The sequence below is a fragment of the Aquarana catesbeiana genome, linkage group LG02 (assembly GCF_042186555.1).
Source record: "Aquarana catesbeiana isolate 2022-GZ linkage group LG02, ASM4218655v1, whole genome shotgun sequence".
Taxonomy (NCBI): domain Eukaryota; kingdom Metazoa; phylum Chordata; class Amphibia; order Anura; family Ranidae; genus Aquarana; species Aquarana catesbeiana.
The window spans coordinates 558,422,354-558,440,662 of NC_133325.1; the positions used below are offsets into that span (position 1 = coordinate 558,422,354).

Here is an 18,309-nt window from a genome sequence, read left to right on the forward strand (position 1 = left end):
CAGCTGACCTCCCACACACAAGTTGCCACTCCTTTTTCTGGCCACTGTTGTGCTGGAGCCCTGCCCTATGCTACCAGCTAAATGAGCAGATGTGTTGCAGCAGCAGAAGCTCGTCCATGCTTTGTCCAGGGGGTTGAAGTCAGTGGGAGACCTGCGACCACCCATCATTGGAGCAGCTGGCATTTCTCCCTGCCAGCTACCTTTCACATTAATAGCCTTTAGAGCTGGGGAAAGCTGCCCCTAGGCACCCCCCCCCCCCCCATGAAATGTCCCTAGTGGAACTCCAACTATCTCTTGCAGCACCAAATTAAAACACATTTCAGTGTGCCTATTGGAAACTAAGCCAGTTTCCCTGCTCATTCAGCCATTCCTCTGACCCCCCAGACCTCCTTACTTCTCACACAAATTCCTTCCTCCATCTGTCCAATCTGGACCAGCTGACCTCCCACACACAAGTTGCCACTCCTTTTTCTGGCCACTGTTGTGCTGGAGCCCTGCCCTATGCTACCAGCTAAATGAGCAGATGTGTTGCAGCAGCAGAAGCTCGTCCATGCTTTGTCCAGGGGGTTGAAGTCAGTGGGAGACCTGTGAGGGGGAATGAGGTAGGTAGGTAAGGGCTGTGGCTGGCAAGGCATGGTGAGTTGGAGGTGCTGTGGCAGAGTAAAGGGGGTGAAGTTGGTGGGAGACACTGCTTGGATGCGTAAAGTGGCTGGCAGGTGTTTTGAAAATGGGGGCGAGTTGGGTGGCTAAGGGGCACTGTGGCAAGGGTAATAAGGTGGGTAAGTTGGAGGCACTGTGGAACACATTGTGGGGAAGGGTGAGGGTAAGGTGGCTGGCAAGCATTTTGACCAGGGAGGTGACGAGCCATGTGAGGGATGTTATATTGTGGGTGGTAAGCATTGTGATGCAGGGGGTGAGAGGCATTGTAACCGGGAATGGGTGGGAGGTGAGTGGGTTAGGGATGGTGTAGGGGGTGTGTGTTCTGAAGAGCAGGTGGTAAAGGTGGGGGGGGGTGTTGGAGGTTCTGTGACAATGCAGAGGGTTAACAACGTTGAAACATAGATCTATAGATCTATCCCACAGTGAAGAGAGTGAACAGTGCACACAGCAGGCATCTTGTTCAAGGATGGGCTCTGAGCAGTTCTGGTTCACTGGTCCCTTGCTCTGAGGAGTAGAAGATGAACCCATGACCAGTGTAGGTGTTTGAGGGGAGACCACCAGCAACAAATGTATTATCTACTGTTGGGCTGCAACACTTTTGGTCTGTAGCATTGCAGCACACCAGAATGCATGGTAACATACTATCACACATTGTAGTGGACCACAATGTTAAAAATAGTGTATGAACTTTTTGGATGCATTAAGAAGCCCATTTAAATGAAAGTCATATGTCCTGAGATTTATACAGTTCTAGTATATGTTGTCATATATATGACAACAGTATACAGCCTAGCTCTGTCAACGGGGCAGGAAACAGATTTTTTTTCTGCTGCAGTTCAGCAACACTACAGATCTCCTCCCCACCTTCACTTTGTGACTGATCATTTAAAGGAAAAGAAGCAAACCCATGAAGCTCATCTTTCGGTTATTTTTCTCTATCCTCTTATCAGCATGCTCTTTGCACTACAGCACAGCTAATTGGCTTCTTGTGTTGCTTCTCCAGTCTGAGCTTTGTTCTAAAGGAACTGCAAGAAACTTATACTAGGTCAAATGTAAGTACTTAAACTGCTTGCAATAAAAACATGTAGGTAAACCCAATTACTAGTTGTGCAAGATTTTTATATATATTGCCAGGACAGTCCTACTTGCTGTGTCCTGGGAGTGGGATACAGCGTGTGGCATACTAGAAAGCAGTTAAGTTGGGCCACTAAGCCCCATCCAGACCTCTATTAGTGCCAGACCCACTGTGACCACACTTACCTGATCACCATCACTGACTGAAGTTTTCCATTAGTCACTTCCTCTTCGGCTCTTACTAATGAGATCTAATACTCTAATACAAAGCAAGTGGGCGGGGCCAGGAGCTAAGGTACCAAGTACAGTGAGAAAGCCACACACACAGAGACCAAGAAGAGTTATCAGTTCTAGTATTTGGAAACTTAGTATGGAGGAAAGATTACAAGAGTACTTGCAGCAACACATTTGGTAATAATAGTATTAACATTTGTGTTAATACTAGTGTTATATAGTGCTCTATATATTGTGTTGCAAATTACAATAATTTGACTGCTGTAAATTACACATTTTTGTCCAAAGTGTGTATTGCCTCAACAGTTGCTGGTTGCTGAGTAGTTTCTGACTATTTTAATGCAGTTCTTCTATAACCACTACACTACTGCTGTATCGTATAAAAACTATGAAGTGGTGGATGTCTATTTCTGGAGTGCTATTTAACAGCTTCCTCCCAGATCTGCCTCTTGTGTGTGCCCCTGGGGGCATGCAGCATCGCGATTCTGTGAGCGATGTGTCCGGCGGACAGAGCGGATCACAGCGATTATATGTCCAGTAGTAAACATGGCTGCCATTCATACAGCCATTAAGAACTACTGTGATCTCTGTGATAGCTCACAGTGATCACATAGTAGAGGGCCAAGCACTGCATCTATGTACCATGTGATAGCTGTAGCCAATCACAGCTTTCACAGTAGTTGTGATATCACTGTATATCAGTGCTGCTAGCCATTATCTCTGATCACCGCCACAGCAGTGAAATGTCACCAGACCAGTGCTGCCAGTCAGTGTCCCTAATCACTGCCACACCAGTCAGTGTCCCCAAACACTGACACCCACTCACAGTGGCCCTAATCACTGCCACACCAGTCAATTTTGTCCCTGATCACCGCTACACCAGTTACATTGTCCCTGATGACCATCACACCAGTCTTGGTGTCCCTGATCACCACCACACCAGTCATATTGTCCCTAATCTAAGCCACACCAGTCGCAGTGTCACCACACCAGTGTAAGCCAGAAATGGTGTCCCTGATTGTTGCCACACCAGTTCCAGTGTCACCTGACCAGTGTAAGTCAGCAGCTGTGTTTATGATTGCTGCCACACTAGTCCCCAGTGTCACAGACCAGTGCAATCAGCAACAATGTTCCTAATCGCTGCCATACCAGTGCAGTGTTACCTCTCCCTGCTGCCTGTACTGACCCTGGCCTATTTATTGACCAAGTTTCTGCCTGTTGCCTGGACCGATCTTTTGCCAGTTTGCTGACCATGTCTCCACCTGCAGCCTGAACTGACCCATTTGCACAAACAAACTGACTATGTTCCTGTGAGACACCAGACCCAGCCATCCTCTGCAGACAATTGTATTCCTGGAACCACAGGGACTCTTTTGTTCCTCCTTTCTTCAGCCTGCTGTACTTCCTCGTCAGTGAACATTCCTTGAGGCAGCCATGTACCAGTAGGCTAGGCTTGCTTGGCTTATAGGAACTGGGACTGCTATAGGTGACACTACAATAAGCTATATTCCCTGACCACTCATATACTGTAGAGGTGATCATTACAGTACATTGGTTTTTATACAATTAGTTGATTTGTGTGATTGGTCCAAAAAAGTGAAAAAGTCTTACACATGTGGTATCGCCATACTCAGAAGGAGTAATAGAATGTATTTTGGGTGTAATTCTAAGTAAGCCAATGATGTGTGTTAAAAATATCTTAATAATTTAAAACTTTGTGTAAAAAAATATATTTTCATTTTCTATCTTACTTCACTGTGACCAATCACAGTGATCACATGTCAGTTTTACACAGTGGATTTCATAGCCACTCATTGTGTACTGCTGTGATCTATGTGATTGGTCACAGTAATCACATGGTACAGGAGCAATTACAGCGCACCTGTACCATGTGATAGATGTGGCCAATCACAGCTATCACAATAGTACACAATGGCACATGAATAGATGCCATTCATAAATGTAATGATTTAGTGTAATAAGCAATTCACTGTAATAAGCAATCATAATGTAAAAAAATTAAAAATCCTGATCATCTCTCCAGAGCAGTACAGTGTCACTATGGTGACACTGTACTGCTCTGGTCACAGTATGTAAAAAAAAAAAAAAAGGAAAAAAAAAAACTAGTAAAATATTATTACAATTTGTTTTCTTTTCATACTGTCACCAGTCAGTGACCCTGATCACCACCGCACCAGTCAAATGGGGACACTGTACTGCTCTGGTGGCAGTATGAAAAAGTATTTACATTTTTTTTCATTTTCCAAAAAATTGTGACAAAAGTTACAACTTCAAGATGAGATAGGACATTAGGATTGATCAATTTTTAAATATTTATAACATAGATTGTAGACTCTTTAAAGGATAAGTTCACCTTTTGTAACATGTTACACCCATATTCAGGGTGTTACAAATTCATCAGCCCTTGCACTTATTTGCCCCCCCCCCCGATGTCACAAGCGGTGGGGGATTTTCACAGAACGTGACAGTGCGAGGCTCCGCCCCCGCGCCCGCCCGCCATGTCACTCATTTATAGAGTTCTGTGAATTGAAAACTACAAGGTCCGGCAGCCTTTGCGGCTGTCGGCTTGAAGTTCTCAATGAACTACCAGGGCGCTGTTGAGTGCTGTGGTAGTTTGTTGATGTTTCCTGTTAATGTGTAACTGCTTGGCCGTACGATGTACGGTCAAACAGCTTACACACAGAGCCTGCAAGCACCCACGATCATAGCAGATCAGAGCATAGCACCCACGATCTGCTGATTGTGGCTGCAATGCTTTCCAGGCTCCCAATAAAAAATAATAAATGCACATTTTTTTACCTGCAAAAAGATGTGCATTTATTTATTTTTTTAAAAGGTGAACTTATCCTTTAACTTTCACACAGAGTAAATAATATACACAGATTTGGGTTATTTTTACCAAAAAATGTAGTCGAATACACTTTGGCCTAAATTTATAAAGAAAGATGATTTACTTGCAAAGGAAAAATGTGTTTTTTTTCAAAATTTTCAGTATATTTACATTCATATGGCAAAAAAAAAAACAAAAAACAAAAAAAGCAAACAGTGGCAGCACATAATTGTGAAGTGGAAGGAAATGATAAATGGTGTGGCGTGCATTTGTATTTACCTAATTAGTAAATAGAGTCCACCTATGTGTAATTTAATCTCAGTATAAATACAGCTGTTCTGTGAAGCCTTCAGAGGTTTGTTAGAGAACCTTAGTGAAGAAAGAGCATCATGAAGGCCAAGGAACACACCAGACAGGTCAGGAATAAAGTTGTGAAGAAGTTTAAAACGGGGTTAGGTTAATAATAAATTTCCCAAGCTGTGAACATCTTATGGAGCATCTCAATCTATTATCCAAAAATGGAAAGAGTATGGCATAACTGCAAACCTACCAGGACATGGCTGTCCACCTAGACTGACAGCCCGGGCCAGGAGAGCGTTATTCATAGAGGCAGCCAAGAGGGCCATGGTAACTCTGGAGGAGCTGCAGAGATCCACAGCTTAGGTTGGAAAATCTGTCCACAGGACAACTATTAGTCATGCACTCCACAAATCTGGTCTTTATGGAAGAGTGGCAAGAAGAAATCCATTGTTGAAAGAAAGCCATAAAAAGTCCGGTTTGCAGTTTGCTAGAAGCCATGTGGGGGACACAGCAAACATGTGGAAGACGGTGCTCTGGTCAGATGAGACCCAAATTGAACTTTTGGCCTAAAAGCAAAATGCTAAGTGTGGCAGAAAACTAACACTGCACATCACTCTGAACATACCATCCCCACTGTGAAACATGGTGGTGGCAGCACCTTGTTGTGGGGATGCTTTTCTTCAGCAGGGACAGGGAAGTTGGTCAGAGTTGATGGGAAGATGGATGGAGCCAAATACAGGGCTATCTTAGAAGAAAACCTGTTATGCCGCGAACACACGAGCAGACTTTACGGCAGACTTGGTCCGGCGGACTTGAGTCCTTCGGATAATTCGATCGTGTTTGGGACTTTTTTTTCCCAAAAGTTTGACGGACCTAGAAATGAAATATGTTTCAAATCTTTCCGACGGACTCGAGTCCGGTCGAAAAGTCCACAAAAAATGACACTAGGGCAGCTATTGGCTACTGGCTATGAACTTCCTTGTTTTAGTCCGGTCGTACGTCATCACATACGAATCCGTCGGACTTTGGTTGATCGTGTTTAGGCAAGTCCGTTCATTCGGAAAGTTCGTCGAAAAGTCCGCCGGACCAAGTCTGCTGTAAAGTCCGCTCATGTGTACACGGCATTAGAGTCTGCAAAAGACTTGAGACTGGGGTGTAGTTTCACCTTCCAGCAGGACAACGACCCTAAACATACAGTCAGAGCTACAATAGAATGGTTTAGATCAAAGCATATTCATGTGTTAGAATGGCCCAGTCAAAGTCCAGACCTAAATCCAATTGAGAATTTGTGACAAGTTTTGAAAATTGCTGTTCACAGATGTTCTCCATCCAATCTGACAGAGCTTGAGCCATTTTGCAAAGAAGAATGGGCAAAAATGTCACTCTCTAGGTGTGCAAAACTGGTAGAGACATACCCGAAAAGGCTTGCAGCTGTAATTTCATTGGAAGGTGGTTCTACAAAGTATTGACTCAGGGGAGCTAAATACAAATGCACGCCACACTTTTCACACATTTATCTGTAAAAAATGTTGAAACCCATTTATCATTTTCCTTCCACTTTACAATTATGTGCCACTTTGTGTTGGTCTATCACATAAAATCCCAACAAAATACATTTACATTTTTGATTGAATACTTTTTCAAGGCACTGTGGGTTGGTATTCAAGAGGTTAAGGTAAGCTCAGAGAAAGTATTATCTCTTTGTCCAAAAGCTTTTTTCACCCCAAAACGATTATTTAAGTTTATGCAAGTCTGTGAAGCTCTCAAATATGGAACAGTAGTTGGGTTGTATGTAGTTGTTAAAAATTACAAACATGGTATACTTACTTGCTCTGTGCAGTGGTTTTGCACAGAGCAGCCCAGATCCTCCTCTTCTCGGGTCCCTCGCTAATGCTCCTGGCCCCTTCATCCTGCCGAGTGCCCCCACAGAAAGCAGTTTACTAGAGGGGCACCCGAGCCAAGGTGCTGTTCTGTGTCCATTCAGACACGGAGCTGTGGCTTGGTCCAGCCCCCTTTCTCTCCTCATTGGCTCACTGACTTTGACTGACAGCAGCAGGAGCCAATGGTGCCCAACGTGTGTCTCAGCCAATCAGGAGGGAGAGTCCCAGACAGCCGAGTTTCTTGTGCAACATCGCTGGATAGAGACGGAGCTCAGGTAAGTATTAGGGGGACTAAGGGAGGTTGCTGCACACAGAAGGTTTTTTATCTTAATGCACAGAATGCATTATGATAAAAAAACCTTCTGCCTTTAGAACCACTTTAACTGGCAGGATAGGAGCAGCTGCAATCTCACTTGTTGTTGGTCTGTGTGTATATCCACAAAAGACTTCTGCACAGATACAGTCAGTGTTGTTTCTGCCTTCATCCATTAGAGGGAACATGAAACAGGAGCACAAGAGAGACTCTGATGAAAAATTGCGGTGGATTGTGGGAAATGTGGTCTGCAGGAGAGACTGAGTTATACCACAAGCTGGCTGGAAAACTACAACTCCCAAGCCAGAGACATTAAAGGGACTGATTTCCCAGGTTGAAAGAGGAAGAAAGCTCTTTTTCTGTGGGGAAACCAGTGCTGTACAGACCATTAACAGTCCATGTGCAGCGAGGGCAGTAATTGGGGCATCTTTATCTGAAAGCAGGGGAAACCGAGCAAACTGTGGGGAGCGATCTGTGCAGTAAAGAGCCACTCACTGAGGATACCACCAGAGAGAAAGAGGGAAGCCCTTTGTGCCTGGTGCTGGGACAGCCAGCCTCTACTTCTACAAAATTGGTGGGCAGCCGCTGGCCAACCATACACAGACTTGCCTGCTAGGAACACTTGACTTTTGCATGCACCAACTCTTAAAGGGACACAACCTAGAATGCTCCAGTGAAAGATTTTAGGCTCCAACGAGCTGGCCAGCAGAACGTTTAGTACATGCAGACTGCCGACGTTTGCTGCAGTAACCACTTAAAGGTCCTTGCCATCCATTCTAACTAGGACACCCTGTGTAGGTTAAAGAAAGAGGTGAATTGTTAAGTGTTCATTGTTTGCAGCTTGCTAATCATCACAGTTAATCACTACAAAATTTCTGTGTGCTAATGTTTAATCATTAATTGCTCTGTTATAATCTTGGATGGCGAGCCCATTTCAGTATAGTCATTCTTTCCTACAATTCCTACAGTATATATATATATATATATATATATATATATATATATATATATATATATATATATATATCACCATCTAGTGTACAGTCCAGTTGTGAGGAAAATGTATTCTAACTTACAGTAGTCTGTGTGAGTCTGGGTAATTGGTCTCTATAGGTCAGGCCTCTGGTACCCCCCTGGTTCTAGAAGCTGCTAGAAGTTTCTAGATGCTAGTGGTTGGAGGCAAAGAGGCTGAGATCTGCATATTTGTGGGAATTTGGCCAATCCCCAGGCAGGGTGTCTGTCAGGGTGGCTGGGTCAGCTCATAAATATGGTGTAGCCTGGCCAGAAAGGGGGGGGGGGTTGTGGTTGAGTGGAAGATGGATTGCTGAGGCTGTGTTGTGGAGCCTGAGAGGGGACCCTGGGGTGAGGGAGCTCTGCCTCCAGGCTGGGAGTTGAGGAATGAGAGAAGCTGAAGAGAGGGGTCTCAACTACCCTTCATTCGCTTCTAGGTGACACCCTAGCTAGCATGGGAGGACCTGGACAACAGGAGGCTTGAACAGCAGTCTTTTCCAAAGCAGCAGGATTTCAGGGACAGTGTGAGTACCTCTACACTCCCATAGCCAAAAAAGGAAGAAGACTACCAGGTGCAATGTCCACCAAGCTTTCAAGGGACAGTGTCACAGCTAAATCCAATTCCTTGTTCTGTGACACTTTACTAGGCAGCCAGGCGGGCTGGTATTTTCAAGAGAGGGGACATAGAGCTTCTACAAGTTTGAGACTTTGCTAAATTCCACTAAGGGGACACAGAGCTCCTACAAGAGGAATTCTTACTGCCAATTCCATAGAGACTGATAATGTTCCAGAGGCAATACAGTCCAGGATTTGTAATTTCTCAGTATTTATAATGAAGGAAGTTGTCCTCAAGTTAGTATTTCCAGTCAAGTTAGGCACCCCATAAACCATTTTCCCCATCCAAGTAGTTTTCCCCTATTAAAACAACAAAAACAAGCCCACGGACTGAAGTCTGTCTTTGTGCGAAAGTTATAAAATGCATGTTGCCTGGCTGTGCAGGAATAGAGGGACCCAAAAATCCAGTGAACCTCTAGGGGGGTTTTATACACACAGATGTCTGCATCCACATCCTCAGATCAACCAGGTGTGGTAGAGAGTACAGAGCTGTTCACAGAGTCATAGGCATAAGGTTAAAGGACCCAACACATCAAGCAACTCCTTCAGGGGTAAGCACTACATGTATATTGTAGGAAAAGGACTTGGTCTATAATTTACTAAAGTTTTGTCATTCTGAATTTGCCACAGTGTAATGCCTCCTAACTAGTTTTAGGAGGTGGATTTCAATATGTGGGAAAGACCACATGGGCACTCAAACCAATACATAGACAACATTAGGAGAGGGTTTAGACAATATAATAGACATTTAGAGTGTCCCTAAGCACTATGCTGTTGCGCACAATGAGAATCTGTCTGGTACCATCTTTCTAGGGATCAACAAATATTCTCCCCATTGGAGAGGTAGTGCTCTGAAAAGAGAAGTGTCTAGGCTTGAAAACAAATAAATTTATCATCTAAAAACATACTCCCCTTATGGCCTTAAAGTGATTCTAAAGCCTAAAGTTTTTTTACCTTAAAGTGGATGTAAACCCGAAAAATGTTTTTTGTTTTTTTTATATCATACTGTAGAGTATACGATTTCCTATCATTTGAGCCCAGTCTTGCCACACAGAGTTAATCCAGCTCTGAGCAATCCTCTTTTATTGTTCAGTGAAATAAATCTTGACAAACTGAGAAAAACTTTGTCAAATACCCCCCCTTGCTGTGAGTGACAGGTGATTTACATATCTTGTGCACTAGCCTAAGAGACATGCAGTATTTTTTAATTCCCTCCCACTTCTTTCTTCAGCAGCTCTGCAAGGATTGGCTGTTCCACACCTCAGCATGATTTGGCATGCTGAAGTCATGTGGTTACTTTCCTGTCTTTTCACTGGACGTTAGAGATCATAGCAGAAGTTTAGTGTTAGAAATACACAGGAGAAAATGCATATTGACAAGGGGAGTGTAGAGGTGGGCGGGGAGTCTACTGACATCACGACTCCACCCACCGAGTTCCAGACAACAGACCCACCCACAGAATCTGCAGTTTTTCGGGTCTAATAACAGACAGAGGGGAGACATTTGACAGGTAAAGATACATGCAGGAGGCATCTATATCCTTATAGATAACCCCTATGGCAGTAGTTTAGAAAGGATGACATTGGGTTTACATCCACTTTAATGCATTCTATGCATTAAAGTAAAAAACCTTCCGTGTAACAGAATCCCCCCTGCCCCCCCCCATACTTACCTGAGCCCATTCGTGATCCAGCGCTGTGCATGAGAGCTGAGGCTTTCCTGGCTCTGTCCCTCTTCTCTGGGCAGATTGATAGCAGCAGGAGCCATTGGCTTCTGCTGCTGTCAATTAAATGCTGTAACGAGGAGGGGACGCAAACAAGGAGGCTCGGGAGCGAGCCTGCATGAGTGTCAATCTGAGATGGGGCAGCCACCTATCCCACAAAAGAGGCTTGGATGTCCTCCTGTTATCCACAACATAGTGAGAATATATAAAAACATGATGATCCTGACATGGTGTTCATGCCCAGGAAGATGTCATCTGTGGTGCTATGCATTGGACAGAGCTATATGTTGTGACATCATCATGTACCTGGAAGTGCGGCTTTCGGCTTGGAAATTGTAAATGTGACAGCGCTCTTCATTTTTAAATATTTGTAAGTGCATTTACTTTTTTTAATAAATATTTTTATGAGATCTTACACTATCTGGAGCGCTTGGTCTACTTTTTTTTTTGACATTCCTGCATGCATTGAGCAAGGTATGGTGAGCACTTTTAAAGTCTTTTCGATTTGGGGTGTCCGGATTGAGAAGGAGGGATCTGGTGTAACAGCTGATACATATATCCATACTGTGCAATATATGATTTCTCTATAACTTGAGGGTCATATATATATATATATATATATATATATATATATACTGTATCTGGTAAGCCCCTTGGAGTGTTCGGTGGTGGAGACATCCTTGGCATGGGATCTTGAATTCACTTATAGTATATTGCATGGACTTTATTGCACTGAATGTTATTTACTCTCTGGAATATGCACAAATTTGAATTTATTTAATAATAATTTTTGCTTCTGTTATTTATAAATCCATAATGTATATATAAAAGGCCAGCACTTTGATTTAATCAGTTCTTAGCTATGGTAATTAACTCATAGCGTGCTTGCAGCTTCATACTGGTATATTTTTTCCACTAGAAAGGTTACTTTCGGTTATGAGAACAACTAGTTTTATTACACAGGAGGTTTGCCACCTACGAAAACCTTTAACCTAGCAGTAGCCACAACAAGTGTCACAGTACACAGAACATTCTAATTGTTTATTTTTCTGTTTAACTAAAAGTTTTGGCCAGTGATTGGAATAGGGATGAGTTGGAGATTCTGTTCTTATGTCACTAACGCACTACAAGAAAGGCAGTGATATAAGCTCCGCTCAGCCAGTTAAGAAGAACGAGCTATAAGACCCCATTCACACTGAGGTAGTTTTCATGCGTTTTAGCGCTAGAAATTGCCTTTAAAAAGTGCCTGAAAACTGCCTCCCAATCTTTGCAGTGTGTGCTTTCACACTAGGGCGGTGCGCTTGCGGGACGTTATAAAAAGTGGTACAAGCAGCATCTTTGGGGCGGGTTGGGAGCGCTGTAAATATCGTTCCCAAAATGTCCCTGCACATTGCAATGAATGGGCAGTGCTTCCAAAGCACCTTAAAAGCGATTTGAAATCGCTGCAAAACTGGACTTTTTACCTTTTTTTAAAGGTAAAATCCACCCTGCTAGGGGCCAAAACGCTCTGCAAAAGCACCGCTAAAATGCCGCTAAAGCACATCAAAAATGACTGGCGCTTTAGCGCTGTTTAGTGGTGCTTCAGTGTGAAAGTAGCCCAAGTAGGAAGGTGCAAGCTGGCCTCTAGTCCTTCAGCTGGGGCCTTCTGCACTTGAACCAAACACTAGTACACTGACTGACCACAGCATGGGATGTACACTTTCAGGTGTGGCATCACTCTCTGAAACAAGGGGAGTGAGTAGCTGTCAGACCAAATAAGCATTTGTCTCCACTGACATGGAACTCCAATTAGCTCCTGGAGGGTGGGGACACACAAAGGCCTTGTGTCAGCAGTCTCTAGCTGTCCTACCATATCGGAACCGAATTCAAGCTTGACTGGGGAGTATCCATCATAGGGGAACTTCTTAGTCCCTATACCCCAAATCTCTAAATCTTCTAAGTTCTGCAGTGGCAGGTGTTTCAGGATGTTTTTCACGGTAGATCAAGGACATTCAAGCCCCAGCTTTCAGAAGGACTTTTGTGCATACACCTTCCACTTGAACAAGCACTATAGGAGAGGATTAGATTTTAAGGGAACTTGCCTGAAGGAGCTGAGGTGACTTGTTCCGCTCCTTGAGCTCAAACCTGTCTTTTGGTCTGATGGTGGTTCTCTTGCTATCTAGGCTGACAGTTTTGGGTTTGGTGCGCACTGATCTCCCATGATCTGAGGCCTGAGTTTGAGGTAATTTGGGCAGCCTAATTGAGGCTGTAGATGAGGCTTCATGTAAAGGATTGGTCCTTAACTGTCCTCTATTTTGATTCTGAAAACTGGAGCAAACTGACTTAATTGAACACCTGGATGGATACTGGAGTTGACTTTTAGGCTTTGGCAGACATGGGCAGTTGCAACAGTGGTGTCCCATGTCTCCGCAATTAAAATAGAGCTGCTCATCAGAGACAGCCTTAAAGTGATTGTAAACTATCACCTTGTAAAACAACCCATTCAGTTTACAATAGAAATGAAAGGCAAAACATGTTTGTATAGATATAAAAAAACATTATAAATACTTTTTTTCCCTTTTTTATAAGTGGTCACATTCCCTCTGTTCTCTGCTGCATAAGAGCTGGGGGGAGGAGAAGCAGCAGCACACTGAGCTTGCCAGTGAATGACTGTGCAGCGGGGGCGTGTCAGGACAACTTTGATCATTGGAGGAGATAAGGCTGAGTTCCCAGCATAGCTAAAGAACTGATCACGGTGCGCTCTCCTGCTTAGTGTAGTCAGTTTATAATAGGAAAGCAAGCGGACTAGCAGGAACACCAGGGATTTCATATAAAGGAAGCAATATAAGGAGAACAGAATACCTTCTCATACAAGTACATGGTACAGCAGGCACATATCAGGAATATGAAGTGTTGGGGTAACAAATGCTTTAAGGCTGAACATTGGTTGGGTCCTGGAACACTCTCGTCGGGTGATGTGGTAATTTTGGTTGTCAGTAAGGACACCATTTCCATCACTTGTCACATCTGTGACTTCAATTTTGCTATTTCTGCATTGACCTTTATTGCACTCACTGATCCAACTTTAGCATGTGATATTGTCATCGATCCGGACATAGCTTTATTGGCTTCAGACATGGCTTTCTCTTCCCTTACTAGCTTAATGAGCATATGCCATTCTCTAGTCTTCAGCTGAATCCTGACCAGGTCGGAATGTAGAGCATCTCTCAGATCTGCTTCATCCGGGCTCAATCTATAGCTGCAGGTTCCATCCTTTTCTTAAGGATGATTTGGTACAGCATCTTATTTAGCCACCTAATATATTCAGATAGTCATTTGTTGTTTCTTTTGCACTTCCGGGATGTCCCATTTTTCCACAGCCTGCATTGCTTGTTCCATCCAGGTTTCTATCAGGGCTGACTCAGACCTTCCTTCTCTGAGCTGGCTGCTCAGCTGCCTGTTAATTACCAGCTCTCATTTCTCTCCACAGTTAACCAGCTGTTGTGGATCTGCTCGTCAGTCCCGCCTACGTAAAGATCTCCAGCTCACTTCATTCCTGCCTTCGCCTTGGTCACATCACAAGGAACCATCTCCTGCGTTTCTGTTTAAAGATTGGCTTTGCTGACATCCCTTCTGGCTCCTTATCCTGCTTGCTGTTCCTCTACTTGGATCCCTGACTTCTGGCCTGGCTGATTACCCGATCTAGTTACTGAACTCTGGCTTGGCTGATTACCCGATCTGGTTACTGAACTCTGGTTTGGCTGACTACCCGAACCGGTTACTGGACTCTGGCTATGCTTTGACTACGCTTACTCTATTTACCTTTTTATTTTTATTAATAAACAAGTGTGATTTTACTGTACTTCTGTCTCAGTCTGGTTCATGGTTTCTGACAGTTTCATACTCTTCTTCTCTAGCAGGCACCAGCTGCGGCCAAGAGAAGAGTCTCAGCTTCCTGTAGCCTGCTCCTGAATGCACAACACTTGCCTGGTTACACTTAGTCATAAAGCTTCCCAGGGCAGTAAAGAACTCTGCCCTTATGGTTCCCAAGTTTGATGATGCAGAAGTCTCTTCCACTGGAGTTGCCTGGCTTGAGCTCTTAGGGTCAGCATTCTTCAATCTCAGATGAACCAGACAAGCATCAAATTGGGATTCCGCTCTTTCATTCTAATAAGGCATAAGTGTAAGAGACTGCCTAATCAACTCTCAGATCCACCATGAATGTTTTCTGGTCAGGCACAACTGTTAAGACCATTCAGTAGATCAGTTTGTCTGTCCAGGTTACATCTGTAAGGCCTATAACTTCACAGAGCCCAGTTCTGCCATTTTATTTTTCCCTCCACTGGACAGCAGTGACTGGGTGGAGGCTTGGCTGGTGGATCCCGGATGAGCCCACGTAATGGGCTTTGTGAGCAGAGAGAGAGAGAAAAGAACCACTAGACCTTAGAGACATTTTTTACTTTAATGCAGGAAATTCATTAAGGTAACACATTTCTAGACTTTAGAACCACTTTAAAGATGGCTGCTGAGCTTCTGCATTAATGAATATTCAGTTTAACCTTGTCCACACTGTGGAAGGATAATACAGCAGCCACAAAAGAAGTAGAAGTAAACACAGCAGTTATCAGCTACAGTACCGGCTAAACAGATTTTAGGCACTTTTGTTGGGCTGCATTTTGAACAGAAGAAACAACAGTCAGCCTTGTATTCAAAAATCAACATTAGATTGTGTTTACTGATAAGGAGACAAAAATAGGGAGTCCATGCCCAGTATTTAAGTCCAAGGCTGCATGTTAAACAGAAGAGAAAATGGCCAGGTTTTAATCCGAAAATTAAGATTAGAGTGCATAATTTTATAGAAACAAGCCGGCAAAGTATTACTACTAAGTCCATACGGAGTATTAAAGCATTTTATTAGGAGGTTTATACATAGGGAGAAACCCATGTCTCTAGCTGAGTTTTTATATATAAACTCAGCTAGAGACATGGGTAGCAAAGAATGCTCCCCTTTCAGGCCAAGGACTAGGGATTGGGGAGAAAAACACAAAAACATACTGTGTCAACTAGTAAGGAAAAAGAAGAAAAAAGGATAGAGTAAATAATAAATAACGACACTCACTGTCCAACGATTTCACTGTCCCACATCCTAGTTGAGGACAATGGACAGGTAGATTATCTCAGCCACCACCATCTGGGACCAAGGGAAATGCTCTGCTCTCAGAAACTCTAGTTAATACCGGGTCCCTTTTCAGGCTATGTATGCCTTTACTGAGCATTCTATCTTGCCTACCCCACTAATTAAAATGGGAGAGGGAGACAAGACATTCTCAGTACTTAGACAACCTCAGCCTTCATACAGAAGACCCCTGGCCTCTTCCAACAGACTGGAACTTTTTTCTCAGGGCCATTTATTCCACCCTGTTTCATAGTCTTGGACTTAATAGCATGACTGTTGAAAGCCAGCAGTCTGTTTAATAACAGAATTTACTCCGTGTCCTACATCCGGCCCTACCAAAATCAAGTCTGACCGGAATCTAGATCTCTTCCCCTAGATAGGGTGAGTTTTGGACTTTATTATTCCTTCAAATGGGCTTGAGCTTCACCTCTCTCACAGAAAAACTATATTCAAGCTTTTTCTTGTATAAGGCCCCCCTTGTAGCAATCTGTTTTCACTTGGGACCTTAACCTAGCTCTTACTGCCATGCAGAAACCACCCCTTACACATCAGAGATATTCCCTTACCCGTATAGTAACTTACGGTGGTTCTGACAAGATACTGGATGAGGCCATTAAGGGGATAAAAATTACTAAGCTTTTATCATCTCTAAGTTGCAGGATATGGAGCAGCACCACCAGCTCTAGCAACCTGCCCATCCTCCATGTTTCTCAGCCACCAAAGATGTAATGTCCCTGTACTTGCTTGCTAAAACACATGTCTCTGGTCATGTGGACTCTGCCACAGACCACGTGTTAGCTTCCAAACGCTTGTCAAGGACAGGGATGGCCTGCTGAGTGGTACCTGCCACTTTGATGGAGCACAGGCCGCAATGTTATGGAAGGGGCAGACAGCACCAGCTGGAGCGAGTGCAACTGTAAACCCAGAAATGTTTCCAAGCTGTCCTTGAGACACTAGGCATGGGGTAATTGGGCAGGAGACAGCTACCCGGCAAAAGATGCTGCTTGAGAATGCAGGGTGTGGTTAGGAGACTATCGACAAGGATGAAGCCTACTGCTTTGCCCTACTCTGTGTGGCCCAATGCTGATTTTCTCCCTTGCTGCCATAAGGTAGGCCTCTCAATTCTCTTGTCAGACTTCCATTCCTTTCACTTGAGGCCACAGATGTTGCAGCGGATGCAGAGGAAAATTCTTGTAGACTGGGAAGAAAGGTGAAAAAGGGACAGCAAGGAGTACCATTCATGGCTGCAAGCCAGTATCATCCATGTTCTGCTCCAACCAAGCTTTGCGTTTAATATTTATGTGCCTCCTCATGTGTGTGGTACCAAAATAACTGGTATATTTGCCACACTTGCTGCAAACAGAGGCTGCAAACCACTATGGCCCTGTTTGTAGCAGATTTGTTAAAAAAGGCCAAGACTGTAGAGTTCTTCAGAGCAGTCCTAGGGATATCAGTTGCCTGCAGTTGTTGGGCAGTGCCATCCACTGGAATAGGATAGCTGCTCCCTTTACTCCTCTGCCAGCTGCTTCTGCCTCTGGATGACATTCTGCCTCACTGATGTTGTGTCTCTCCCTCACCTGCCGCCTCTACAATTTCTGGCAATTAGATTCAGTCTTCCACCCCATTATCCCCACCCTCCTCATCAGTCGAGCCCACTTAGCAGTGGGCTGCAACTGCAAGAAGATTTTTGGCAGTTGCATCTCCCTGGCTGCTGTTCTCTCCCTCTGTGCTCCTGGAACTCTCCTCATCAACATCAGATACAATTATTTACTGCACATTCATATACAGCAAGTTACTAATGCTGTGCTGAAATAATTCAGCTGATTCCACTTTGCCAGTTTGTAAGCAATGGTGGAATTGGCTGTGGAGGAGGTGGAAAAGGATGGCGCATTTGCAGCTACTGGTTATATATGTGCTGCTCTGCACCTGGGAGGAGGAGGCAGATAAGGAAGGCTTGGCGAGCCACTCAACAACCTGCATCATATGCTCTGGCTGTATATCCCACCTACTGCCAGAAAAAAGTCAGAATTGCCCTGCCTCTCAAAGGTGGAGGCCCACCACCACTTTGTCCTGCAGATGCAGAACCTGCTTATTCGCTAATAGTTGTGCATGAAGAACATCTGCCTTAAACCCTGTCAAACATGATTTATACAAGGAATTTCATAATTTCATTAGCAGATGGACTGTAGGGAGTTTGAAGATGTGGTACTTTTGTGCACTTAACAAGGTGGTGATTTGGGGCAATAAACTTAACAGCAACAAAAGTGGTTACTGACACGTACTAAAATATAGTTCTAAAAAGGACTGTTGGTCACAAAGTGTGGTACACAATAATATGTAATTCACCACAATGCAATTTGCAGTAATGAACCACAATACAGCATAGTAAATACAAGTTGGGTGGAGGGGTAAATTTCACACGATGTAACCCACCACACTGCATTCACTGTACTGTAATGAAGTATAATACAACACTGTATTAAGCATTGTAAC

General features: G+C 43.9%; 1 long non-coding RNA gene across 1 annotated transcript; it reads left to right on the forward strand.

Annotated features, from left to right (window-relative positions):
• The first annotated feature begins 1,550 nt into the window (after positions 1–1,550).
• On the forward strand, positions 1,551–14,502 carry LOC141130013 (uncharacterized). Its single transcript, XR_012241946.1, has 2 exons — positions 1,551–1,712; positions 14,131–14,502. It is a non-coding gene; the product is annotated as an uncharacterized lncRNA (long non-coding RNA).
• The last annotated feature ends 3,807 nt before the right edge of the window (positions 14,503–18,309 follow it).